The following is a 22722-nucleotide window of genomic DNA, read 5'->3' as shown; positions in this document are numbered from 1 at the left end:
GCATGTGCTACACAATGGCCCAAACCCAGCTGATTATCAATAACGTGATCACCAAACCAATAATTCTAAAATCATCAGTCCGTCAAGGATGCCCAATGTCTCCCCTGCTCTTCAACTTATATCTGGAACCTCTATGTCGAAGTATTAGTAATTGTGCTAGTGTACATGGGTACTCTCTTTACAACGCTGAGATAAAGACACTGGCATATGCAGACGACCTGGCCATCTTCGTCAGTGACAAGAAAAGCATCACGAGAGTTATGCAGATAGTTGAAAAATTTTGTGATGTTTCGGGAGCTCAACTGAACAAAGAAAAATCGGTAGGTGTTTGGGCTGGTTCATGGGGATCCACACCAGGATTGTACGAAGGCATCACGTGGCAGACTGGGTTGCCCAAATGTTTAGGAGCGCCAATGGAGCAAAGTGTGAACATCAGCCCCGTGTGGAAGACTGTGAGGGACAAGGTGCTCAAACAAACGTTCACGTGGAGGCAAAGTGAACTCTCCATTTTTCAAAGAGCAAATGTGTGCAATGTTTTCCTGCTCGCAAGGATTGTGTATTTGTTGCATGCATTGCCGTGTACGCGGAAGAGCATCCACGCGCTTCACAGGGTTTTTGCAACATTCATTTGGTCCTCTAAGTTTGAGCCAATGCGTCGGGAAAATATCTTCAAAAGTGTCAAAGATGGCGGCCTCGGACTGCATCATTTATTTGTTAAGCAAATCGTACTACGACTATTCTTTTTTCGTAATGCGAGCCATCCTGTTCTAAGAACTATGATACAATGCATAGCTGGTCAATATCTGCCAGGTGTAGCTATGTCGCTGATAAAACTAAGGCCTAAACTTCGCGGCTTTTATAAGGAGATTGTTGAATGTGTGAATTTTCTGCTCTGTAAATTTTCTGTTGAATATGTTCTTGAGGTCGGAAGGGAGAGACTGACAAATGATCTCATAGATTCGCTGTTCCCAACACCCATCTATCGTAGTGCTCCACAGATAACGCACGGCACTCATATATTATGTCGCGTTAAGAAAATGCCAATCAGGTCGAAAATCAAGACCTTTTTTGGAGTTGGAGTTGGACGGACTAAAAAGACCTTTTGCCTAAAAAGACATAAAAAGCCGCTTTTTCTTTCGACTCCATACGGGTACGCTTCCAGTGAAAACGTGGCTGGCTTCAAAAGGTATATTCGTGCCATGGACTCTTAATTGCCGTTTCTGTAAGGTACCGGAAACCATTGACCACGTCTTCCTGGATTGCACAGAAGCAATCTTTTTCTGGGATGATGTACAAAGAAAGCTGAAGAAAAACTTGTGCTTAAATCTTCACACAACCCGGTTTTTACCCTTGGCTGGAAAAACAAGTGCACGTTACGATATGGTCATTCTAATTGGACTTCATGCGTTGTGGAAAGTTCGGGACAGGAATGAGGAACCCCTACAGCCTCCGTTTGTGTATATTTTAGCCAGGAACTAGTGAAAACTTTCAAAATAGCCCAATACAGGGACGATGCGCCTGAATGGTTTCCGGATATAATTAGAAATGTGTGTGACGAACAATGTCTTCCTTGGATGTAGCATGACGAGTGCACAAGATAGTTTAACATTAATATTGTGTTGTGACGTGTACAAGCGGACGCGGTTTGCGGAATAAAAGTTTTTAAAAAGGGGAAAAAAAAAGGAAAGTGTTGTTAGAGAGGGCCGTTATAGCTCAGTGGCAGAGCACTCCCTATTATTACTCCCTGTGTGTGACCTGTGTAACCTGTGTGTTGTGTACCATGTATTTTTTTGTATCCTGTGTATTTGGATGCTACGGTGTGCATCATTCACTCATCATACATCACTCATTAACACTGTACAGTCATAGCTTATTTTAATGTTTGTAAATAAACGTTATTACGTGGTGGAAAAAGAAAAGCCGCTATAGCTCAGCACCAGAGCACTGGTCTTGTAAACCAGGGGTCGTGAGTTCAATCCTCACTGGTGGCTTGTCTTCTGCGATTTTTTTTACAAAGTTTATTCCTTTTGGCAATGATGCAGCGATTCTGAACGAACAAAGAATGACATTCATTCCAGTACTGTTATATGCAAATAGTAGACTGGTTAGGTGTTCGTCAAGGGAGGAAAGAGCTGTTAGAGAGGGCCTCTATAGCTCTCAACCCGTCATGGCATTTTTATAGGCAGAGTTCACACCCGATTCTGGAAACCATCAAGCGGGCCCTTGCGTACAACTACATTCCCGATATATATGTTGGGTTTCACGAACAAAGTCTACGCTTAAGCGGTTTCTACAAAAAGGTTGTCGAGAGCCTAAACTTCTTGAAGGCTAGATTCAGCTTAGAGTACCTCTTTTCTGTCGCCAAGAAAACGTTGGTTGGTCTCGATGTACTCTTTCCTGTGCCCATCTACCGTCAAATCCTTTTTCTGGACTGCACAGAAGCTTTATTCTTTTGGGATGACTTACAGTTCAAAGTCCTTAAAAGCGCCGTCTTTCGCTTAATCCTCATACTATCCGTTTCCTCCCATTACGCCCCGGCGAAAATGTGAGATACGATATCGTTCTCCTTGTTGCCACTGTACTGTTTGTGGAAGCTTCGTATGGCCGATAGGAACGAAGAGCCCTTGTGTCCTCCTATGAAATATTTCAAAGCCGAACTACTGCAGGTAAAGTTAGCTTGTACTCAGCTCTTAGAAGTGCCTGAGTGGTTAGATACAGTCTGCGAAAGGCTGTATGTTTTGTGGAAGTTGTGTTATTGACGTGTCCAGTATAGAGGAGAAACACCGTATTCTCTCTCTGTGATTGTGTCGTATTGTGTATGGCATTGTGAGTTATTGAGTCGTACGTGACTCAGAGTAGTAAGCTCTGAAAAATAAAGGTGGAAAAGAAAAAAAAAGGCCCCTGTAGCTCAGTGGCAGAGCACTGGTCTTGTAAACCAGGGGTCGTGAGTTCAATCCTCACTGGTGGCTTGTCTTCTGCGAGTTTTTTACGAAGTTCATTCCTTTGGGTAATGATGCAGCGATCCTGAACGAAGAAAGAAGGACATTCATTCCGGTACTGTTATATGCAAATAGTGGACTGGTTAGGTGTTCGTCAAGGGAGGAAAGAGTTGTTAGAGAGGGCCGCTATAGCTCAATGGCAGAGCACTGGTCTTGTAAACCAGGGGTCGTGAGTTCAGTCCTCACTGGTGGCTTGTCTCCTGCGATTTTCTTACGAAGTTCATTCGTTTTGGTGATGATGGAGCGATCCTGAACGAACAAAGAGTGACATTCATTCCGGTACTGTTATATGCAAATAGTAGACTGGTTAGGTGTTCGTCAAGGGAGGAAAGAGTTGTTAGAGAGGGCCGCTATAGCTCACAATATGTGCCAGCAGCAGCACCCGTCGTGAGGAGTAACCAATCAGCTTTCGAGCAGCAGGCATCATCATATGAAGTCTTAGACATAGAGGAAAGTAGGGGATTAGAAGACATGCAAGGAGAGCAGCGGCAAGAAATGACGGCGTCGTGCGAAGCATCAGGATCTGGAACGGGCGACGCCGAGGAGGGCTCTACAAACGATGACACGGAGGTCGTGGAGGACTCTGAACAGGAACTTTGATCAAAGACGGAATAGAAGATGCACAGGTACCACAGGGGCCACATTCCTTAGCAAGCAATGAATAAAGCGTGAAAGTCACGGAGGGTGGAAAAAACGATTTAAAGTGGAAGGACAGCGGATCTAACCTAAAGAAGTCCAGATTTTCACCGCCACCGCTCATAACACCGGAAGAAAGAAGACAACGGCTACTTAAGGACAAAAAGTGAGCGTCAAAGTTTCGATTTCTGCCATTATGAAAGTAAAGTTAAAAATAGCTACGCTAAATGCTAATAGCTAAGTACGACCTGAGAGAAAAGTGTGGCTAAGGAATGCTCTTTATGGAGAAAACGCTGACATAGTCTGCCTACAAGAAACAAAAGTGTCATCGACGGAACCAGAGACCGAATTGGTCAGATTTTTTTAACACGAGTTTACGATGCTTCATGCTTCTGGCACGTCCGGGAGCGCGGGAACCGCCATCATGATTAGGAAGGCCAGCAAGATTACCATAATCGATTTTGAACTTGAACAAAACGGTCGTCTGGTGAGTGCGGATTGCATGTGGAACGGGGAAATAATACGAGTGCTTAGCGTCTACGCGCCGAATGAAGATGCAGAGCGTAAACAGTGTTTCGAGACCACTGTAGTCCATTTTACGGATACAGGTAGCAAAGTGATAATCGGCGGCGATTTCAACTGTGTGTGTCGGAAGGAGGACTGCACTTACAAGAAGGCGCGAACAGATAGCAGCGTGAAAGTGTTAAAGGGACGGCTGCACGACCATGACCTTCAAGATATAGCTATCGGGAATGACAACAAAACAATAAAATACACGCACTGGCAGGGAACTTCGCACGCTAGGCTGGACCGTATTTATATTTCTGGCGATATCAATTTGCCCTCTATCACTGACAAAGTCGTTCCACTGGCCTTCACAGATCACGGTTTAGTCATGGCGGATTTGCAAAAAGGCGATCATAAGATCAATCGGATTCGCAGCTTGCCATGGAAAATGAACAATCCCAAGCAGCACAATGTACTGAAAGTCGAGTGCAATAGGGGTGGGCGGTATGTGTCTTATCAATGTTCTTTAGTTTCAGGAGTCCGTTCAAGGCCTTCCACTTACCCCTCCACCCCTATTGCACTCGACTTTCAGTACATTAATGTACTGAAAGTCGAGTGCAATAGGGGTGGACGAGTAGGTGGAAGACCTTGAACAGACTCGTGATACTCAAGAACATTGATAAGACACATACCGTGCACCCCTATTGCACTCGACTTTCAGTACATTTTGCTGCTTGGGATATAGTCTCCTAGAGGATGAAAAGTTCAAGGACGAGATTAAAAGCATGATAGCCGATCTAAGGGAAGGAGAAGCAAATGCAGTGTCCTGGGAGATATTCAAGCATGATGTCCATCTGAAGGCAGTTGAATACTCCGAATCAAAGGCATTAGAAAGAAAAGAAGAAATGAAAGCCTTGACCAAAAGCCTATTGAGAATAGTAAAAGAAGAGGAAGCAACTCCTGGCCGTTTTATTGAAGACATAAGAGAAATCAAGAAGCAGATACTGCAGCGAATGCGAGAAAGATATGCGGGAGCTCAAGTTCGGAGCCGCGTGCAAGCCATACAAAGGGACGAAGCACCAACGAAAGTATTTCGTGTTTTGGAAAGAAACAGAGTCAAAAGCAACGAAATAAATAAATTGAAAACTGATAACGGTATTGTAGAAGGAACTGATGAAGTTGAGAGCACGCTCCACAACTACTACAAGAATCTGTTCAAGTGTTCGCATAATCCAACCTTCTTTGACGCCAGCATCTTCAAGCATGTACCAAAAGTGACAGATGCGGGGAGGGAGAAGACAGAAGGAAAAAGAGCAGCAAGTGAGATCATGCGGGTGGTTAGAAAGCTCCCACGAGACAAGGCTCCGGGACCAGACGGACTAGGCTCCGCCTTCTACAAGACTTTTCAAGATCAGCTGTGCCCCGTCCTGGAGCGTGTCTTCGACGACATCAAGAAAAAAGGGCTGATGCCGCCATCCATGAGGAGAAACCATACGGTATTAATTCCAAAAAAATTGGTGCAAGAAGAAGCTCCAGCTGTGTTAGATCTTCGCCCCGTCAGCTTGCTGTGTTCGGACTATAAAATATTAGCGAAAGTGATCACGAGACGTCTGGACAGCTTGTTGTGGAAGGTGATCGGGAAGCATCAACGATACGGCATTAAAGGAAGATCTAACTCGACCAATCTTCATGTTATGCGTACTGCATGTGAAATGGCCAGAGCAGCGGGCCGCCAACTGGCTGTCTTCCAAGTGGACTCGCGACAGGCGTTCGACAGGGTATGTCATAAGTTTTTGCTAGAACTGTTAAGGTGGATTAACATCGGAAAAGACTTAGAAAACTGGATTCAGACCTGCTGCAGGGGCATCTCGTCGCAGCTGGTCGTGAATGGGTCTTTGGGTCCGAGGTACGACATTACAAGATCTGTCCGGCAGGGTTGCCCTATGTCCCCCACATTGTTCTCTATTTTCGTGGAGCCGCTGTGTCGACTAATTGATATGGATGACATCATCAGCGGGCTAAAGATCGGTCATGAAGAGATTAAGATTTTGGCTTTTGCAGACGATCTGGCTGTTATCTGCAGTAATGAAAAACAGGTGGGGACAGCTATCGCGTCCTTCCAAACTTTCTGCGCGGCGTCGGGAGCAGAGATAAACACGAAGAAGTCGAAAGGATGCTGGTTGGGTGAATGGCAAAACAAGCCTTGTAACTTCAAGGGTATTGAATGTTCGGTAGAACTCGGTAAATATTTGGGAGCCAAGTTGGACCCGGAAGCATTAAACGCAGATGTGTGGCAACGGAAGCTGAATATGTTTAATGGAAAACTTAAGCCTTACAAGGGCAGGGTGCTATCGATTTTGCACCGAAGTGTCGTTTGCAATGCGGTGCTGTACCCAGCATTGTTGTACACCGCCCAAGCGATTCCCATTGATGCCACCACTGTGCAACGCTACCACAGACTTTGCGCTACGTTTTTGTGGCAGTCTCTATTTGAGCGTATGCGCAGATCTAACCTTTTTGGCCCCTGCACGCTGGTGGTCTGAACGTAGTGAATCTCGAAATCAAGATCAAGGTGCAGCGTTTCATTTATTTTCAGGAGGAACGGGCGCCAGAACTAAGGGCAGCATTGCAAACGTTGGGAACCTGTCATCTCTTGCAGTGGATCGTAACGACTCAACCTGGCGTAAAGAATTCCTCTGCTCTGAAATTCTACCAGGAAATTGCACAGAGCATTAGGTTCTTCCTTGACAGATTTTCCTGGGAATATCTGGCAACCGTAAAGAGCAAGACTCTCTATTGGGACACCGTCACCAGCACCTTACCACCGCCACTCTACCGTCAGATGTACCTCGGGATCCAACGGAAGGACGTACTCCAAAGGATCCGCAAACTGCCAGTGCCAACAGGAACAAAGGACTTCTTTGTACGCTTCCACTTAGAGGTACTCCCGACGAAGCAATGGCTGAAGGGCAAAGGTATCTTTGTTCCCCTGGATGACAAGTGTGAAGTGTGTGGTCAAGCTGAGAACATTCGCCATGTGTTCTATCAATGCAGGAATGCGGTGTTTTTCTGGAGTGACTTACGTGCTACACTGCATGTAAGCGAGGAGCTAACGTATGAAACCCTGAAGTTTCTGAATTTCGCAGCTTCCAAGCATCGTGACGTGCTCAGTGTTATAACGATGGCGGGATTTCATGCTTGTGGAACGCACGAACGGCCCGTGTTGAACGAGACGTCAGAGTAAGGTCTGTCGTCAGCTACCTGAAGGCGAAGCTTTTGTGGACATTATCGTTAATCGGAAGCAAGAAGCTCTGTGAAGAAAAACAATGGGAAAAACTATCTCCGATAATAAACTGGTTAGATTGTGCGACATTCGGCCGCATCCTCAAAGGAAGTTAGAGGAATGTCTTGAGAAGGGTCTATGGTAAGCCCGTGTTTTAATACGAAGGCACACGATGGTGTGCTGTATGTAGTTTACTTGTTTTATATTGTGCAATAAACAGACAAAAAAAAAGCCGCTATAGCTCAGTGGCAGAGCACTGGTCTTGTAAACCAGGGGTCGTGAGTTCAATCCTCACTGGTGGCTTGTCTCCTGCGATTTTTTTTACGATGTTCATTCGTTTTGGTGGTGATGCAGCGATCCTGAACGAACGAAGAATGATATTCATTTCGGTACTGTTATATGCAAATAGTAGACTGGTTAGCTGTTCGTCAAGGGACGAAAGAGTTGTTTCCACTTCGCTTCCGGCTTTCGTGAAGTACGGATGCGGCGAAATGAGCTCTGGTGGAGCAGCGAGCACGGCTAGGCCTAGCCGGGATACTATTGACCAGAAATGCGAGAATGTGACGGAATACAAGCTTGTGTTGCCGACGCTGCCAAGAGGAAGTATCTCTTACAACACTGTGTTTCTACACGCTGACCCAAGAGGTAGGCCATATCGTGTTGCTGATTTCGAAGAGGCGATTAAGGCTATTGTTAAAAAGGAAGACGTGTCGGCCTTCGGGGCGTATCAGCTGAATCACGTGTGGGCATTGTCGCTTCATTCAGGGCTCGCGAAAGCGAAAATATTGGAAAAAGGAACACTGAGCGTAAAAGGGAAAAAATGCATAACAATTGATCCGAATAAGACTGAAGTGGAAATGCTGCTACATTGGCTCCCGACACACGTTCCAGACGATGCTGTAAAAAAAGCTCTCCATGCGTTTGGAACGACAAAACAGATATTGAGAGAAAAATGGAAGGGGAGTTTTTTTGCTGGTGTTGACACGACGACAAGGAAGGTGATACTGTCATTAAATCAAGGCATGACCGTTGACAATCTGCCGCATATGTTACAAATTATGGGATGTCAGGTGCTAGCCGCAGTGGAAGGAAGGCCACCACTCTGCTTGCGATGCCGAAGAGTCGGACACGTCAAGAAAAACTGCACTACCCCGTGGTGTAGGGAATGGCGCTCTTTCGGACACGAAGCAGTACACTGCATGGAAACGTATGCGTCAAAAACGACCATAGGCAACTCTGATCACGCTCTGACAGGGAATGAAACGGAAGGAAAAGAGGCGGTAAATTCTTCAGAAAGAGAACAGCCAGAGGTACAATCAACTGAGAGGATGCAAGAGGAAGGAGTATCGGACGCGCAGCATACTGGTAAGAATTCGGCCGCGGCGAGAACAGATGAACCAGCGGCAACATCAGGGAAGGAACCCGCAAAGGCAACTGCTGGGGCTATGATTCATGTGGATCAAGGATTGCACCTACTGGGAAAAGAGGCTGGGATACACTGCGACGGGCAAGGGAAGACGGATGTTCCTGAACACGATTCTGAAGTAAACAGTGAATCGGACGTTGGCAGTGAATGCGCGCACAGCGACGGGGACCTTCGAGGTCACAGGAAATTGTCAAGAGATCAGTGGAAGAACAAATGGAAGGAAGTCCGACATCGAAGAAAAAGGTACACTCCTGCGCCACGCTTACCGACCAACGACAGCAACAGACCAGCCCAAGGAACTTCTTCCCATTTTTAAACATGCCCTTCCAGCGAAACATAAGGGTTGCAACACTCAATGTAAACAGCTTACTGTCCTTTAAGGGGAAACAGTGGCTTAAACAGTTGGTGTTTATGAACCACATAGACATAATTTGTGTGCAAGAGACTAAAATATCCAGCTATCAAGAAGAAAAGGATTTTGTAAGGAACTTTGAGGATTGTTTTTGGGTCAGACATGCAACGGGTCCGCCTTATAGTTCCGGGACAGCGATCATGGTACGCAAGAAGGCTGCGCTTCAGGTAATTAACTGTGAGATTGACCAGTGTGGGCGCTTTGTTGTCGTGGATATTATGTTTAGGAAAGAGTTAATTAGAGTCGTATCAATCTACGCCCCAAATGAATGTACTGCAAGAAAAACCTTCTTTGCAAACCTCAGGGCGTTCTTAGCTGTTCCATGCACGCTCATTGTAGGCGGGGATTTTAATTGTGTGATGAAGCGAGAGGAATGTACATACCGAGAATACAAGAAAGACGGTAGTGTTGATATGTTAAAACAAATGGTCCGGGAATTCGACCTGCAAGATGTTGTAGCACCGAGCACGGGGGAATCTTTCCAGTTTACTCACTGGCAGGGCCCTTCCCATGCTAGATTAGATAGGGTGTATATTTCAGCGGAACGAGCTGAGCAAGTCGATGGTTATGAGATAACACCTGTCTGGTTTCCGGATCATTGCATGGTGTTCTTCCGTCTCAAGCAAAAAGCAGGTGAGCGGAACAAACGCGAACGCGCGGGCACGTGGAAACTAAACGAGACAATACTAAGAGATGATGTGTTGGCGCAGAAAGTTAAAGGTTTAATTGAGCAGTTAAGTGCGAAAAGGGTAACTGCTAAGGAATGGGAACTTTTCAAAGCTGAAATAAAGATGCTGGCAATAGAAAGATGCCAGGTGATGGCATGGGAGAAACGTCAAAAGAAAAATGCCTTGATGGTGACAATCCAAACTCTAATAAAAGAGGAGGAGAGAAATCCAGGCTCATTTCAAAGTGAGATAAAGGACGTTAATATGCAGATACTGCGCGGTCTTGAATGCAAACTTAAAGGTGCAAGAATACGAAGTCGTTCTGACATGGTTCAAAGGGACGAAGTGCCAACAAGGCTTTTTCTCGGACTCGAACGCGAACGAGTAAACCAAAACCACATAGACTCGATTCAGTTGGATAGTTCCGTAACCCATCTCGAACAAGAAATTGTAACAAGTTTTGAGAATTATTACAAGGAACTTTTCGCGCAAGAGGAAAACATACCACCAATTGAATCATATTGCTTAAACCCTCTAAAGACGCTAGCAGCGGAAGAACTAGAGTCTGCTATGGGACCAGTGACCGTAGTAGAGATAAGGAATGCTATTAAAAAATTGAGGTGCAACACATCTCCTGGATGTGACGGTTTAGGGTCCGGATTTAATAAAATGTTCAAGGACGACCTCAGTAAAGTGCTAGTTGAAGTGTATGATGATATCTGGCAAAGACGCTTGTTAACGCCAACTATGAGGAATATTACGACTGTGTTAATCCCAAAAAAGAGGAAGGAGAAAAAAGAAGTTCCTAATATCAGCGATTTCAGACCAATAAGTTTGACATGCACGGACTACAAAATACTCGCAAAGATACTGGCCAGGCGGCTAGATAGCGTTCTATGGAAAATAATAGGATCACATCAAGGTTACGGAATAAAGAAACGTAGTATTCAGAGGAATCTGCACCTGATGCGGTCCGTATGTGAGGTGGCACAGGCAGCGGGTAGCCCGACTGGCGTCCCCCAAGTTGACTTCCAACAAGCATTCGATAGAGTTTCACATTCTTTTCTTGAATGCCTTCTGAAGAAAGTCAGAGCAACGGAACTTTGTGAGTGGGTAAAAATCTGCTACAAAGATATAGGCACTCGGCTAATAATTAACGGAGCCGCAAGTTCCCATATAAAGGTTGAAAGGGGTGTTAGGCAGGGCTGTCCGATGTCTGCAGTTCTTTTCGCCTTATATTTGAAGCCACTTTGCCAGAACATCCTACACAACCCCAAAATAGAAGGGATACGGATAGGAGAGGAGCGCGTGAAGCTGCTTGCATACGCAGACGATCTAACTTTTTTCTGTGGGAAGTGTGAAGAAATCGACGTATGTCTGCAAGAAACACTTAAATTCTGCGACTACTCAGGTGCTCAGGTAAACCCCACAAAGTCACGAGGTGCTTGGCTTGGTAAATGGGTAAATGCTCCTGACGTCGTGCAGGGCATACATATGGGAAGTGAAGTTGAGTCCTATTTGGGGGTACCCTTTTTGAAGCAAGGGCAAGTTGGCAGTAAATTAGGAGCCGCCGTGGATAAGCTACACGGTAGAGCTTCGAGGTACAGAGGTCGAAGGACCACGCTGCTAACAAGGGCTTACGTAGCAAACACAGTTTTTTATCTCGCCATCTTGTACCAAGCGCAAGCGATAGCGTGCCCTGCGGAAGTCATAAGGAAGTACCACCGAATCGTCGCGGTGTTTGTATGGAACTCCCGCTTTGAACGAATGAGGCGCTCAAACATTTTCCTACCTGTTAAAGCTGGTGGTTTGGGCGTCATCAATCTCGAGATCAAGCTTCTCGTATTGCGCTTCATGTATTTTCGAAACCAGCTAGATCCAGTGTTGCGGAGCGCAATACAGACACTTGCAGCACAAGTCCTCGATGGATGGGTAGTTACAACCAGTGCACAAATATGTGATCCAGGGGAACTGGGGTTCTTTAAGGAGATCAGAAGTGCACTCATCTTTTTCCAAACGCATTTCTCATGGGGCTAGCTGAGCACAGTGTCCAGAAAAAACATTGTATTGGGACACAGTTGCAATAACGTTTCCTCCGCCGCTCTATCGTGCCTCTTTTCCGACACAAACAAACAACGATGTTCTGATCCGCCTACGCAAGCTTCCCATTGCTCCCGAGTGCAAGGACATTTTCATAAAGTTCCACACTGAGGTCCTCCCTGTACAAACATGTTGTGCGAATAAGGGGCTTGTGGTTCCCTACATGACCTGTTCTGTATGCGGGGAAGTCGAGACACTGGATCATGTGTTTATAAACTGCAGGAGTGCTGTTTTGTTTTGGCACGACCTGCGCACAACACTGGAGATTAATTTCGATGTGTCATGGCATGTGCTTAAGTTTTTGCTCACTGGCAACAGCAGAAACGGTCAGGTTTCACAAATTGTAATGGTCCTGGGGATGAAGGCATTGTGGCAGGCTCGGACATCGAAGACAGAAAATCTCCCCAATCCAAAACCTACATGGCACTATTTAAGAGTGGAGCTCCTTTGGGTATGCAGCTTCACTGGCACCCAGGCACTCGTTAACGGCACTGAATGGATGCGAATCAAAGTTATCGCAAATTCTGTAACGGCAGCCACTTTTGGCCGCAGGGCCCGAAGCCAAACCCCCTTTGTCCTCAGGGCCACAAGTCGGGGGCTCAGCGAAACGGAGTAAAAGTCAGACTCCAATCGCAATGCTTTGTATATATCATAGTGTCACCGCCTGTCATTAACCTATGTATCGGTCTCTGTGTAGCCTGTATAGTGTTTTCATGTATCATTAAATAAAGGAAAAGAAAAAAGAGGAAAGAGTTCTTACAGAGGGCCGCGCCAGTGCCCCTTCGAGCTTCAGTACGACAAGGCTGTCCCATGTCGTCCCTACTATTTGATCTATACCTTGAGCCGTTATGCCAGCGTATCATCTCTCGTGATGACATACGTGGTTTCGAGCTTCGCGATGCTGTGGTGAAGGTCGTGGCGTACGCGGATGACCTTGCGTTTCTCGTGACAGACAAGCCAAGTGTCGTCAAAGTTATTCACGAACTTCATGTGTTTGGTCAAGTCTCTGGGGCACGTCTAAACAAGGACACATCTCTGGGTATATGGTGCGGTCAATGGGGAACAACCCCGGAATTCTTTTGTAGCGTGCAGAGGCAAACCCGTGGTCCTTGCTACCTTGGGGTCCCTTTAGACAAAAGTTGTAACACGACCTCCTTGTGGTCGGAGCGATTACAAAACATTAGGACACATGCTTCGACCTGAAAAAAACAAGATCTCTCAATCTTTCAACGAGCTTCTGTGTGCAATGTTTTTCTCGCCGCTAAGCTGATTTACCTCTTGCAAGTCCTGCAATGCTCCCGCAAAATTATACATCGTTGTCATCGCATATTTGCCACCACAATATGGTGTTCAACGTTCGAAAGGATGCGAAGACAAAACCTGTTCAAGAAAGTCAAGGACGGCGGACTAGGCTTACAGCATCTCTACATCAAGCAACTCGTCATGAGACTGTTTTTTTTATAGGCAGAGTTCACACCCGATTCTGGAAACCATCTAGCGGGCCCTTGCGTACAACTACGTTCCCGATATATATGTTGGGTTTCACGAAGAAAGTCTACGCTTAAGCGGTTTCTACAAAGAGGTTGTCGAGAGCCTAAACTTCTTGAAGGCTAGATTCAGCTTAGAGTACCTCTTTTCTGTCGCCAAGAAAACGTTGGTAGCTCATCTTCTCGATGTACTCTTTCCCGTGCCCATCTACCGTCAAATCCCCTCCGGATGGCATGGCACGGATGTATTGTGCAGAGTCAGAAAGATGCCGGTCAAGCCCAACATGAAGTCATTTTTCTTTAAATTACACACGTCCACACTGCCCGTGAAAGCTTGGCTTCAACAGAAGGGATTCTATGTTCCGTGGTCCCTGAATTGCAGATTTTGCAATATGCCCGAGACTGTCGATCACCTTTTTCTGGACTGCACAGAAGCTTTATTCTTTTGGGATGACTTACAGTTCAAAGTCCTTAAGCGCCGTCTTTCGCTTAATCCTCACACTATCCGCTTCCTCCCATTACGCCCCGGTGAAAATGTGAGATACGATATCGTTCTTCTTGTTGCCATGTGCTGTTTGTGGAAGCTTCGTATGGCCGATAGGAACGAAGAGCCCTTGTGTCCTCCTATGAAATATTTCAAAGCCGAACTACTGCAGGTAAAGTTAGCTTGTACTCAGCTCTTAGAAGTGCCTGAGTGGTTAGATACAGTCTGCGAAAGGCTGAATGTTTTGTAGAAGTTGTGTTATTAACGTGTCCGGTATAGAGGAGAAACACCGTATTCTCTTTCTGTGATTGTGTCGTATTGTGTATGGTATTGTGAGTTATTGAGTCGTACGTGACTCAGAGTAGTAAGCTCTGAAAAGTAAAGGTAGAAAAGAAAAAAGGGCCGCAAATAAAGGTGGAAAAGAAAAAAAAAAAAGGCCGCTATAGCTCAGTGGCAGAGCACTGGTCTTGTAAACCACGGGTCGTGAGTTCAATCCTCACTGGTGGCTTGTCTGCTGCGATTTTTGTACGAAGTTCATCCGTTTTGGTGATGATGCAGCGATCCTGAACGAACAAAGAATGATATTCGTTTCGGTACTGTTATATGCAAATAGTAGACTGGTTGGGTGTTCGTCAAGGGAGGAAAGAGCCGTTAAAGAGGGCCGCTATAGCTCAGTGGCAGAGCACTGGTCTTGTAAACCAGGGGTCGTGAGTTCAATCCTCACTGGTGGCTTGTCTCCTCCGATTTTTGTACGAAGTTCATCCGTTTTGGTGATGATGCAGCTATCCTGAACGAACAAAGAATGATATTCGTTTCGGTACTGTTATATGCAAATAGTAGACTGGTTGGGTGTTTGTCAAGGGAGGAAAGAGCCGTTAAAGAGGGCCGCTATAGCTCAGTGGCAGAGCACTGGTCTTGTAAACCAGGGGTCGTGAGTTCAATCCTCACTGGTGGCTTGTCTCCTGCGATTTTTGTACGAAGTTCATCCGTTTTGGTGATGATGCAGCGATCCTGAACGAACAAAGAATGATATTCGTTTCGGTACTGTTATATGCAAATAGTAGACTGGTTGGGTGTTCGTCAAGGGAGGAAAGAGCCGTTAAAGAGGGCCGCTATAGCTCAGTGGCAGAGCACTGGTCTTGTAAACCAGGGGTCGTGAGTTCAATCCTCACTGATGGCTTGTCTGCTGCGATTTTTGTACGAAGTTCATCCGTTTTGGTGATGATGCAGCGATCCTGAACGAACAAAGAATGATATTCATTTCGGTACTGTTATATGCAAATAGTAGACTGGTTAGGGATTGCACTTCCGGCGCTTGTGCTAACCGGTCGTGTGCATCATGAGCTCCGTTGGGGCGGCTGTAACGGCTAGGCCTAGCCGGGTAAACAAGACAATGACAGTGACGAAGGATGCTACTGAATACCGTTTCATTATGCCACCAATGCCCTCCGGGAAACTTGCCTGCAACACCGTTTTTCTCCATGCGGACCCTACCAGAAGACCTTATAACGTGCAGCATTTTGGTGAAGCACTTGATGGAAAAGTGAGGAAGGAAGATGTCGCCAACTTCGGAGTGTACCAATACAACCATGTATGGACTATTAGCTTCCATAATGGCGAGGCTAAGGACAAACTGCTTGCACTGAAAGAGATAGAGGTGAAAGGAAGGACGTGTAAAATTGTCGATCCCAACTTGAAAGAAGTTGTGGTGAAAGTTCATTGGATTCCGAGGTGCGTACCTGATGAAGCAGTCATTCGTACGTTCGCTGCCTTTGGGAAAGTGAAAGAGGTCACTCGGCAAACATGGAAAACATCGTTCTTCGAGGGGGTGGAAACGACAACGCGTGAGGTAATCTTGCAAATGAGGGAAAGTGTTTCGGTGGATGACATTCCCCATCTGACATTTATTGCGGGTTGCCAGGTCCTACTAGATGTGCGTGGACGTGCACCGCTATGTTTGAGATGCAAACAGGCTGGGCACATAAGGAAGGCATGTAACACTCCCTGGTGTAAAAAATGCCGGAGATTTGGACATGAGGAAAATGAATGTGTCACTACGTATGCATCGCTAACTAAGCAACAGGACGAACCTGACAGGGAAATGTACACCGAAGAGACGGACGGAGACACGGCCATGGAAACGAAGTTGAATGACAAAGAAGAAAGCAATGAAGCATTTGTAAATGTCGAGAGACAGGACAAGGTAGACGAGGCTCGACAGAATGAGGAGGACGACGTAGAGATGAATGAAAGCGAACTGACAACTAAAAGAACAGCGGGAAACAGAGCTTAAGCAGCCTGATTCCCAAGGGGAGGGAAAACGTGACACTACTCATGCAGCAAAGAGACTGAAGCAGACCAGTTTCACTGTACTTTCTCCACTAAAGATGCAGGAAGCAGGAGCAACCACTATTGATGACAGTGTTTTTGGAACTATTTAATTGAGACGCATCATAGACTTGACGTGTGACTCCGCAACGCAGAACAGTCAAGTATGCATTATTCTCCTCAACAGAAACAAGCACAAAACAAGCGTGTTACAACTGTTACTGTAGCCACGTTAAATGTCAGAGGCCTGAATTGCCGTAAGAAGCAGTATCAGTTGAAACGCTTTTTGGATGATTACCCCAACATTGATATAATAGCGATACAGGAAACCAAAATCAGCTCGGACGAAGGTACAGCAGTTTTAATGAAGAACCTGTTTGGAGAGAAGTATGATGTTGTTGTTAGTCATGCAGTTGCGTGCTCGGCAGGAACACTATTGTGTCTAAAGAGAAGGGAGGATATGATACCAGTGCAGTATGCTACTGGTAACCAAGGCAGGGCAGCTAAGCTTGATGTCCTGATAGAAAACGACACGTGGCGGTTCATCAACGTTTACGCTCCCAATGAAGTGCAAGAAAGGGCGCTATTTTTGGAATCATTGACGAACCTTACAACAGAAATCGATAACACAGTGCTCTTTGGTGATTTCAACTGCACCTTGGAAGACAGTGATAGAAGCAGTACCAAACACTTAACTGATAAGAGCACAGAAGCATTACGTACATTGATAACCACCAGTGGTATGGTCGATGCAGTGGAATATGGGAAAGGCAACAAGCGAATATTCACGCATTTTCAGAAGAATTCGCACGCCAGGCTAGATCAAATATATGTGACATCGTCATGTGTGAAGAAAACTCAGAAATATAGCGTGCACGCTGCTCATTTCAGCGATCACTGCATGGTGCAGGTTACTCTCGGAGAAGATGACAAATTGAAACATAGAAAGGAAAGATGGATATTATGGAAGTTGAACGTGAAACTCTTAGAAGATCAGAAATATGTGGTGGATATCAAGAAGGAAATGACCAGTCTCATAACAAACACCGGACGGGGGACATTATCGTGGGAAGAATTCAAACAAAGACTACGATTTCTTGGAATAGAGAGAAGTAGCGTCCTTGCACACGAACAAAGGTGGCGCGAAGTAGAACTTAAGAAACAACTGAACAGTATTATCAAACTGGAGTCCAGGCACTTTTCAAAAAGAAATGAACGACGTTAAATACGAACTTGAACTTATCAGTCAATCCAGATATGAAGGAGCAAGAGTGAGAGCAAGAACGAAACAATACCTTCCAGACGAGGTGCCAAGCAAAAGATACTTCCGACAAGAGATAGAGCACGCTAAGACAAAGGCCATCTGTGAAATCGAACATCAAGGAAAAACACTAAACGACGAGGAAGATATTCGTAAATGTTTTGAAGAATACTACACCGATTTAATTGGTAAGGTGTGGAAACCACAACTGACAGCAGCAAATGAAAAAAAGTGCAACTTAGCAAGACTGACTGTGGAAGACCAAGAATGGTTGGACCGGCCGATTCAACTGGAAGAGGTCAAAGTAGCGATAACAACCTTAGCGAGGAACAAGACGCCTGGGCCGGATGGCATTGGGGGCGGAGTTCTATCAAATGTTTGTGGACGAGATATCACCCATATTGTTAGATATTTATCAAGAAGCAGAAATAGAAGGGATGCTCCCTGGATCTTTTCGCCAGTCTCACACCATCCTAATACCGAAGAAGAAATCAAATGAAAGGGTGCCTTGTGTGGCGGATTACAGACCAATTAGCTTGTGCAACGTAGACTATAAAATATATGCAAAGGTTCTCGCAGCTAGGCTTCAAAGAGTAATCCCAAACATCGTCGGCGAACACCAGTCATGTGCCATTAAGGGTAGAAACATTCAAAATAATATCCATGTATTGCGAACCATACTAGACGTGTGTAGGCAGGAGGGCGACCAGGCGGCTGTGATGGAGGCTGATATGTCGAAAGCGTTTGACAGAGTCAACCACGAATTTCTATTTTCCACGCTTCACCAGATGAACTTTGGAACGAGTTTTACAAGACGTGTACAGTTGTGCTACAAGCAAGTGAAAACAAGACTCATCATCAATAATAGGTGCACAAAAGAAATTCCTTTGATCTCGTCGGTTCGGCAAGGGTGCCCGCTCTCCCCTCTACTTTTTGACATTTATATTGAGCCCCTGTGCCGAAATGTGTTGTGCAACACGGAGATCAGAGGATGCCATTTGGGAGAGAGTGAAGTGAAGGTGCTTGATTATGCTGATGACTTAACCTTCATAGTGGCAGACAAGAAGAGTGTTAAAGCTGTGATGAAGGAAATTGAGTCATACTGCAAAGATTCCGGTGCGTGCCTTAACAAAGACAAGTCTATAGGAATATGGGCTGGACAGTGGGGGTCGACACCGATAACGTTTGAGGGTATCAAATGGCAATGCGAACCCAGTGTATATTTAGGAGTGCCGCTGCAGGAATCTCGAAACCCAAACAAGATGTGGACGGAACTGTGCAAGAAAGTGCGGACCCGTGCGAACATGTGCAAATTACAGGAAATGTCAATTTTTCAAAGGGCAGCTGTGTGTAATGTATTTTTAGTGGCAAAACTTGTCTACTGGTTGCAGGTGATGCAGCGCTCACGGGTGAAGTTGCAACAATTTCATAAGGTTTTTGCAAGTTTTATCTGGAAATCCAACTTTAAATCGATGCGAAGAAGCAACCTTTTCAAACCTGTGTGTGACGGAGGCGTGGGATTGCATCATCTTTTCGTTAAGCAATTGATAATGAGACTGTTTTTCTTTCGTCGGTGCAGGCACCCTGTGTTGCGTAGCATGTTACAGAGTGTCGGCTATGTGTACCTCCCAGAGATTGTTGTAGCAACAGTTAAACGTACCTTCTCGGTGTCCGGTTTCTACAAAGAAGTGGTGGAAAGCATCCGTTTTCTTTTGACGAGGTTTTCACCAGAATATTTATTCAGTGTGTCCAGGTCGAAACTCAGAGTAGACCTAGTAGACTCTCTTTTCCCTGTGCCAGTCTATCAGCAAATTCCGGATGAATGGTCGGGATTGGATGTATTATGCAGAGTGAGGAAAATGCCAATCAAACCTGTAATGAAAACGTTTTTCTTTAAGATACACACCAATACATTACCTGTGAAAGCCTGGCTAGCACAGAAGGGCATCTTTGTACCCTGGTCTGTTAACTGCAGGTACTGTAAAGAGCCAGAAACAATTGAACATGTCTTTTTGTACTGTACGGAAGCACAGTTTATGTGGGATGATTTGAGTACAGCCATACGGAAAAGAATTCGACTCAACCCACACACGATGCGGTATCTCCCATTGATAGAAAAGTCGGGACCACGGTACGATACACTCTGTGTGATTGCTATGTTTTCGTTGTGGAAGTTGGTAATTGCTGGGAGAAATGAGGAGCCCATGAGAACACCCATGACCTATATAGCGGATGAGCTCATCCAAATGAAGCGTTTTGCGGAAAGCAGAGGGCACGTACCGGACTGGATGGAGAAATTTTGTGTTAGTGTGGCTCCAAGACAGAGCTCACTTTTTACTTAACAATGCTTTTATGACATGTCTTACGTGGATGTTTGCTGTATAATAAAAGGAAAAAAAATAGTAGACTGGTTAGGTGTTCGTCAGTGGCAGAGCACTGGTCTTGTAAACCAGGGGTCGTGAGTTCAATCCTCACTGGTGGCTTGTCTGCTGCGATTTTTGTACGAAGTTCATCCGTTTTGGTGATGATGCAGCTATCCTGAACGAACAAAGAATGATATTCATTTCGGTACTGTTATATGCAAATAGTAGACTGGTTAGGTGTTCGTCAAGGGAGGAAAGAGCTGTTAGAGAGGGCCGCTATAGCTCAGTGGCAGAGCACTGGTCTTGTAAACCAGGGGTCGTGAGTTCAATCCTCACTGGTGGCTTGCCTGCTGCGATTTTTGTACGAAGTTCATCCGTTTTGGTGATGATGCAGCGATCGTGAACGAACAAAGAATGATATTCATTTCGGTACTGTTCTATGCAAATAGTAGACTGGTTAGGTGTTCGTCAAGAGAGGAAAGAGCTGTTAGAGAGGGCTGCTATAGCTCAGTGGCAGAGCACTGGTCTTGTAAACCAGGGGTCGTGAGTTCAATCCTCACTGGTGGCTTGTCTGCTGCGATTTTTGTACGAAGGTCATCCGTTTTGGTGATGATGCAGCTATCCTGAACGAACAAAGAATGATATTCATTTCGGTACTGTTATATGCAAATAGTAGACTGGTTAGGTGTTCGTCAAGGGAGGAAAGAGCTGTTAGAGAGGGCCGCTATAGCTCAGTGGCAGAGCACTGGTCTTGTAAACCAGGGGTCGTGAGTTCAATCCTCACTGGTGGCTTGCCTGCTGCGATTTTTGTACGAAGTTCATCCGTTTTGGTGATGATGCAGCGATCGTGAACGAACAAAGAATGATATTCATTTCGGTACTGTTCTACGCAAATAGTAGACTGGTTAGGTGTTCGTCAAGAGAGGAAAGAGCTGGTAGAGAGGGCCGCTATAGCTCAGTGGCAGAGCACTGGTCTTGTAAACCAGGGGTCGTGAGTTCAATCCTCACTGGTGGCTTGTCTGCTGCGATTTTTGTACGAAGTTCATCCGTTTTGGTGATGATGCAGCGATCGTGAACGAACAAAGAATGATATTCATTTCGGTACTGTTCTATGCAAATAGTAGACTGGTTAGGTGTTCGTCAAGAGAGGAAAGAGCTGTTAGAGAGGGCTGCTATAGCTCAGTGGCAGAGCACTGGTCTTGTAAACCAGGGGTCGTGAGTTCAATCCTCACTGGTGGCTTGTCTGCTGCGATTTTTGTACGAAGGTCATCCGTTTTGGTGATGATGCAGCTATCCTGAACGAACAAAGAATGATATTCATTTCGGTACTGTTATATGCAAATAGTAGACTGGTTAGGTGTTCGTCAAGGGAGGAAAGAGCTGTTAGAGAGGGCCGCTATAGCTCAGTGGCAGAGCACTGGTCTTGTAAACCAGGGGTCGTGAGTTCAATCCTCACTGGTGGCTTGCCTGCTGCGATTTTTGTACGAAGTTCATCCGTTTTGGTGATGATGCAGCGATCGTGAACGAACAAAGAATGATATTCATTTCGGTACTGTTCTATGCAAATAGTAGACTGGTTAGGTGTTCGTCAAGAGAGGAAAGAGCTGTTAGAGAGGGCCGCTATAGCTCAGTGGCAGAGCACTGGTCTTGTAAACCAGGGGTCGTGAGTTCAATCCTCACTGGTGGCTTGTCTGCTGCGATTTTTGTACGAAGGTCATCCGTTTTGGTGATGATGCAGCTATCCTGAACGAACAAAGAATGATATTCATTTCGGTACTGTTATATGCAAATAGTAGACTGGTTAGGTGTTCGTCAAGGGAGGAAAGAGCTGTTAGAGAGGGCCGCTATAGCTCAGTGGCAGAGCACTGGTCTTGTAAACCAGGGGTCGTGAGTTCAATCCTCACTGGTGGCTTGCCTGCTGCGATTTTTGTACGAAGTTCATCCGTTTTGGTGATGATGCAGCGATCGTGAACGAACAAAGAATGATATTCATTTCGGTACTGTTCTATGCAAATAGTAGACTGGTTAGGTGTTCGTCAAGAGAGGAAAGAGCTGTTAGAGAGGGCCGCTATAGCTCAGTGGCAGAGCACTGGTCTTGTAAACCAGGGGTCGTGAGTTCAATCCTCACTGGTGGCTTGTCTGCTGCGATTTTTGTACGAAGGTCATCCGTTTTGGTGATGATGCAGCGATCGTGAACGAACAAAGAATGATATTCATTTCGGTACTGTTCTATGCAAATAGTAGACTGGTTAGGTGTTCGTCAAGAGAGGAAAGAGCTGTTAGAGAGGGCCGCTATAGCTCAGTGGCAGAGCACTGGTCTTGTAAACCAGGGGTTGTGAGTTCAATCCTCACTGGTGGCTTGCCTGCTGCGATTTTTGTACGAAGTTCATCCGTTTTGGTGATGATGCAGCGATCGTGAACGAAGAAAGAATGATATTCATTTCGGTACTGTTCTATGCAAATAGTAGACTGGTTAGGTGTTCGTCAAGAGAGGAAAGAGCTGTTAGAGAGGGCCGCTATAGCTCAGTTGTGACTGTGCAGTTTGACTTCTTCAAGCGCGGTAAGTCTGCTGCTACGAACTCACTCCTCTTGTTTGCCCATCCTGCATGTACGCTTCCCCACTCTCCTAATGACGCCTCCACAACTTACATTTGCCACGCTTAACGTCAGGGGTTTGAATACCAAAAAGCGACAGTATCAACTGAAAAGACTCCTTGACAGCTTCCCACATGTCGACTTTTTCGCACTCCAAGAAACAAAACTAGGTT

At 45.6% G+C, this 22722-nt stretch overlaps 18 non-coding genes across 18 annotated transcripts; all 18 read left to right on the top strand.

The window, feature by feature from the left end:
• Positions 1-1919: 1919 nt before the first annotated feature.
• On the top strand, positions 1920-1991 carry Trnat-ugu (transfer RNA threonine (anticodon UGU)). Its single transcript has one exon. It is a non-coding gene; the product is annotated as a tRNA-Thr (tRNA).
• Positions 1992-2897: 906 nt separating this feature from the next.
• On the top strand, positions 2898-2969 carry Trnat-ugu (transfer RNA threonine (anticodon UGU)). The gene has a single exon. It is a non-coding gene; the product is annotated as a tRNA-Thr (tRNA).
• A 152-nt stretch (positions 2970-3121) lies between these two features.
• Positions 3122-3193, top strand: Trnat-ugu (transfer RNA threonine (anticodon UGU)). The gene has a single exon. It is a non-coding gene; the product is annotated as a tRNA-Thr (tRNA).
• Positions 3194-7656: 4463 nt separating this feature from the next.
• Trnat-ugu (transfer RNA threonine (anticodon UGU)) lies at positions 7657-7728 on the top strand. The gene has a single exon. It is a non-coding gene; the product is annotated as a tRNA-Thr (tRNA).
• A 6710-nt stretch (positions 7729-14438) lies between these two features.
• On the top strand, positions 14439-14510 carry Trnat-ugu (transfer RNA threonine (anticodon UGU)). Its single transcript has one exon. It is a non-coding gene; the product is annotated as a tRNA-Thr (tRNA).
• A 152-nt stretch (positions 14511-14662) lies between these two features.
• On the top strand, positions 14663-14734 carry Trnat-ugu (transfer RNA threonine (anticodon UGU)). Its single transcript has one exon. It is a non-coding gene; the product is annotated as a tRNA-Thr (tRNA).
• A 152-nt stretch (positions 14735-14886) lies between these two features.
• Positions 14887-14958, top strand: Trnat-ugu (transfer RNA threonine (anticodon UGU)). The gene has a single exon. It is a non-coding gene; the product is annotated as a tRNA-Thr (tRNA).
• Positions 14959-15110: 152 nt separating this feature from the next.
• Positions 15111-15182, top strand: Trnat-ugu (transfer RNA threonine (anticodon UGU)). Its single transcript has one exon. It is a non-coding gene; the product is annotated as a tRNA-Thr (tRNA).
• Positions 15183-20226: 5044 nt separating this feature from the next.
• Positions 20227-20298, top strand: Trnat-ugu (transfer RNA threonine (anticodon UGU)). Its single transcript has one exon. It is a non-coding gene; the product is annotated as a tRNA-Thr (tRNA).
• A 152-nt stretch (positions 20299-20450) lies between these two features.
• Positions 20451-20522, top strand: Trnat-ugu (transfer RNA threonine (anticodon UGU)). The gene has a single exon. It is a non-coding gene; the product is annotated as a tRNA-Thr (tRNA).
• A 152-nt stretch (positions 20523-20674) lies between these two features.
• Positions 20675-20746, top strand: Trnat-ugu (transfer RNA threonine (anticodon UGU)). The gene has a single exon. It is a non-coding gene; the product is annotated as a tRNA-Thr (tRNA).
• Positions 20747-20898: 152 nt separating this feature from the next.
• Positions 20899-20970, top strand: Trnat-ugu (transfer RNA threonine (anticodon UGU)). The gene has a single exon. It is a non-coding gene; the product is annotated as a tRNA-Thr (tRNA).
• Positions 20971-21122: 152 nt separating this feature from the next.
• Trnat-ugu (transfer RNA threonine (anticodon UGU)) lies at positions 21123-21194 on the top strand. Its single transcript has one exon. It is a non-coding gene; the product is annotated as a tRNA-Thr (tRNA).
• Positions 21195-21346: 152 nt separating this feature from the next.
• Trnat-ugu (transfer RNA threonine (anticodon UGU)) lies at positions 21347-21418 on the top strand. Its single transcript has one exon. It is a non-coding gene; the product is annotated as a tRNA-Thr (tRNA).
• A 152-nt stretch (positions 21419-21570) lies between these two features.
• Trnat-ugu (transfer RNA threonine (anticodon UGU)) lies at positions 21571-21642 on the top strand. The gene has a single exon. It is a non-coding gene; the product is annotated as a tRNA-Thr (tRNA).
• Positions 21643-21794: 152 nt separating this feature from the next.
• Positions 21795-21866, top strand: Trnat-ugu (transfer RNA threonine (anticodon UGU)). Its single transcript has one exon. It is a non-coding gene; the product is annotated as a tRNA-Thr (tRNA).
• A 152-nt stretch (positions 21867-22018) lies between these two features.
• On the top strand, positions 22019-22090 carry Trnat-ugu (transfer RNA threonine (anticodon UGU)). The gene has a single exon. It is a non-coding gene; the product is annotated as a tRNA-Thr (tRNA).
• Positions 22091-22242: 152 nt separating this feature from the next.
• Positions 22243-22314, top strand: Trnat-ugu (transfer RNA threonine (anticodon UGU)). The gene has a single exon. It is a non-coding gene; the product is annotated as a tRNA-Thr (tRNA).
• Positions 22315-22722: the final 408 nt, after the last annotated feature.

The sequence above is a fragment of the Ornithodoros turicata genome, chromosome 1 (genome assembly GCF_037126465.1).
Source record: "Ornithodoros turicata isolate Travis chromosome 1, ASM3712646v1, whole genome shotgun sequence".
Taxonomy (NCBI): Eukaryota; Metazoa; Arthropoda; class Arachnida; order Ixodida; family Argasidae; genus Ornithodoros; species Ornithodoros turicata.
Note: the sequence above shows the minus strand (reverse complement) of the source record. Positions and strands in the feature narration are given on the sequence as shown.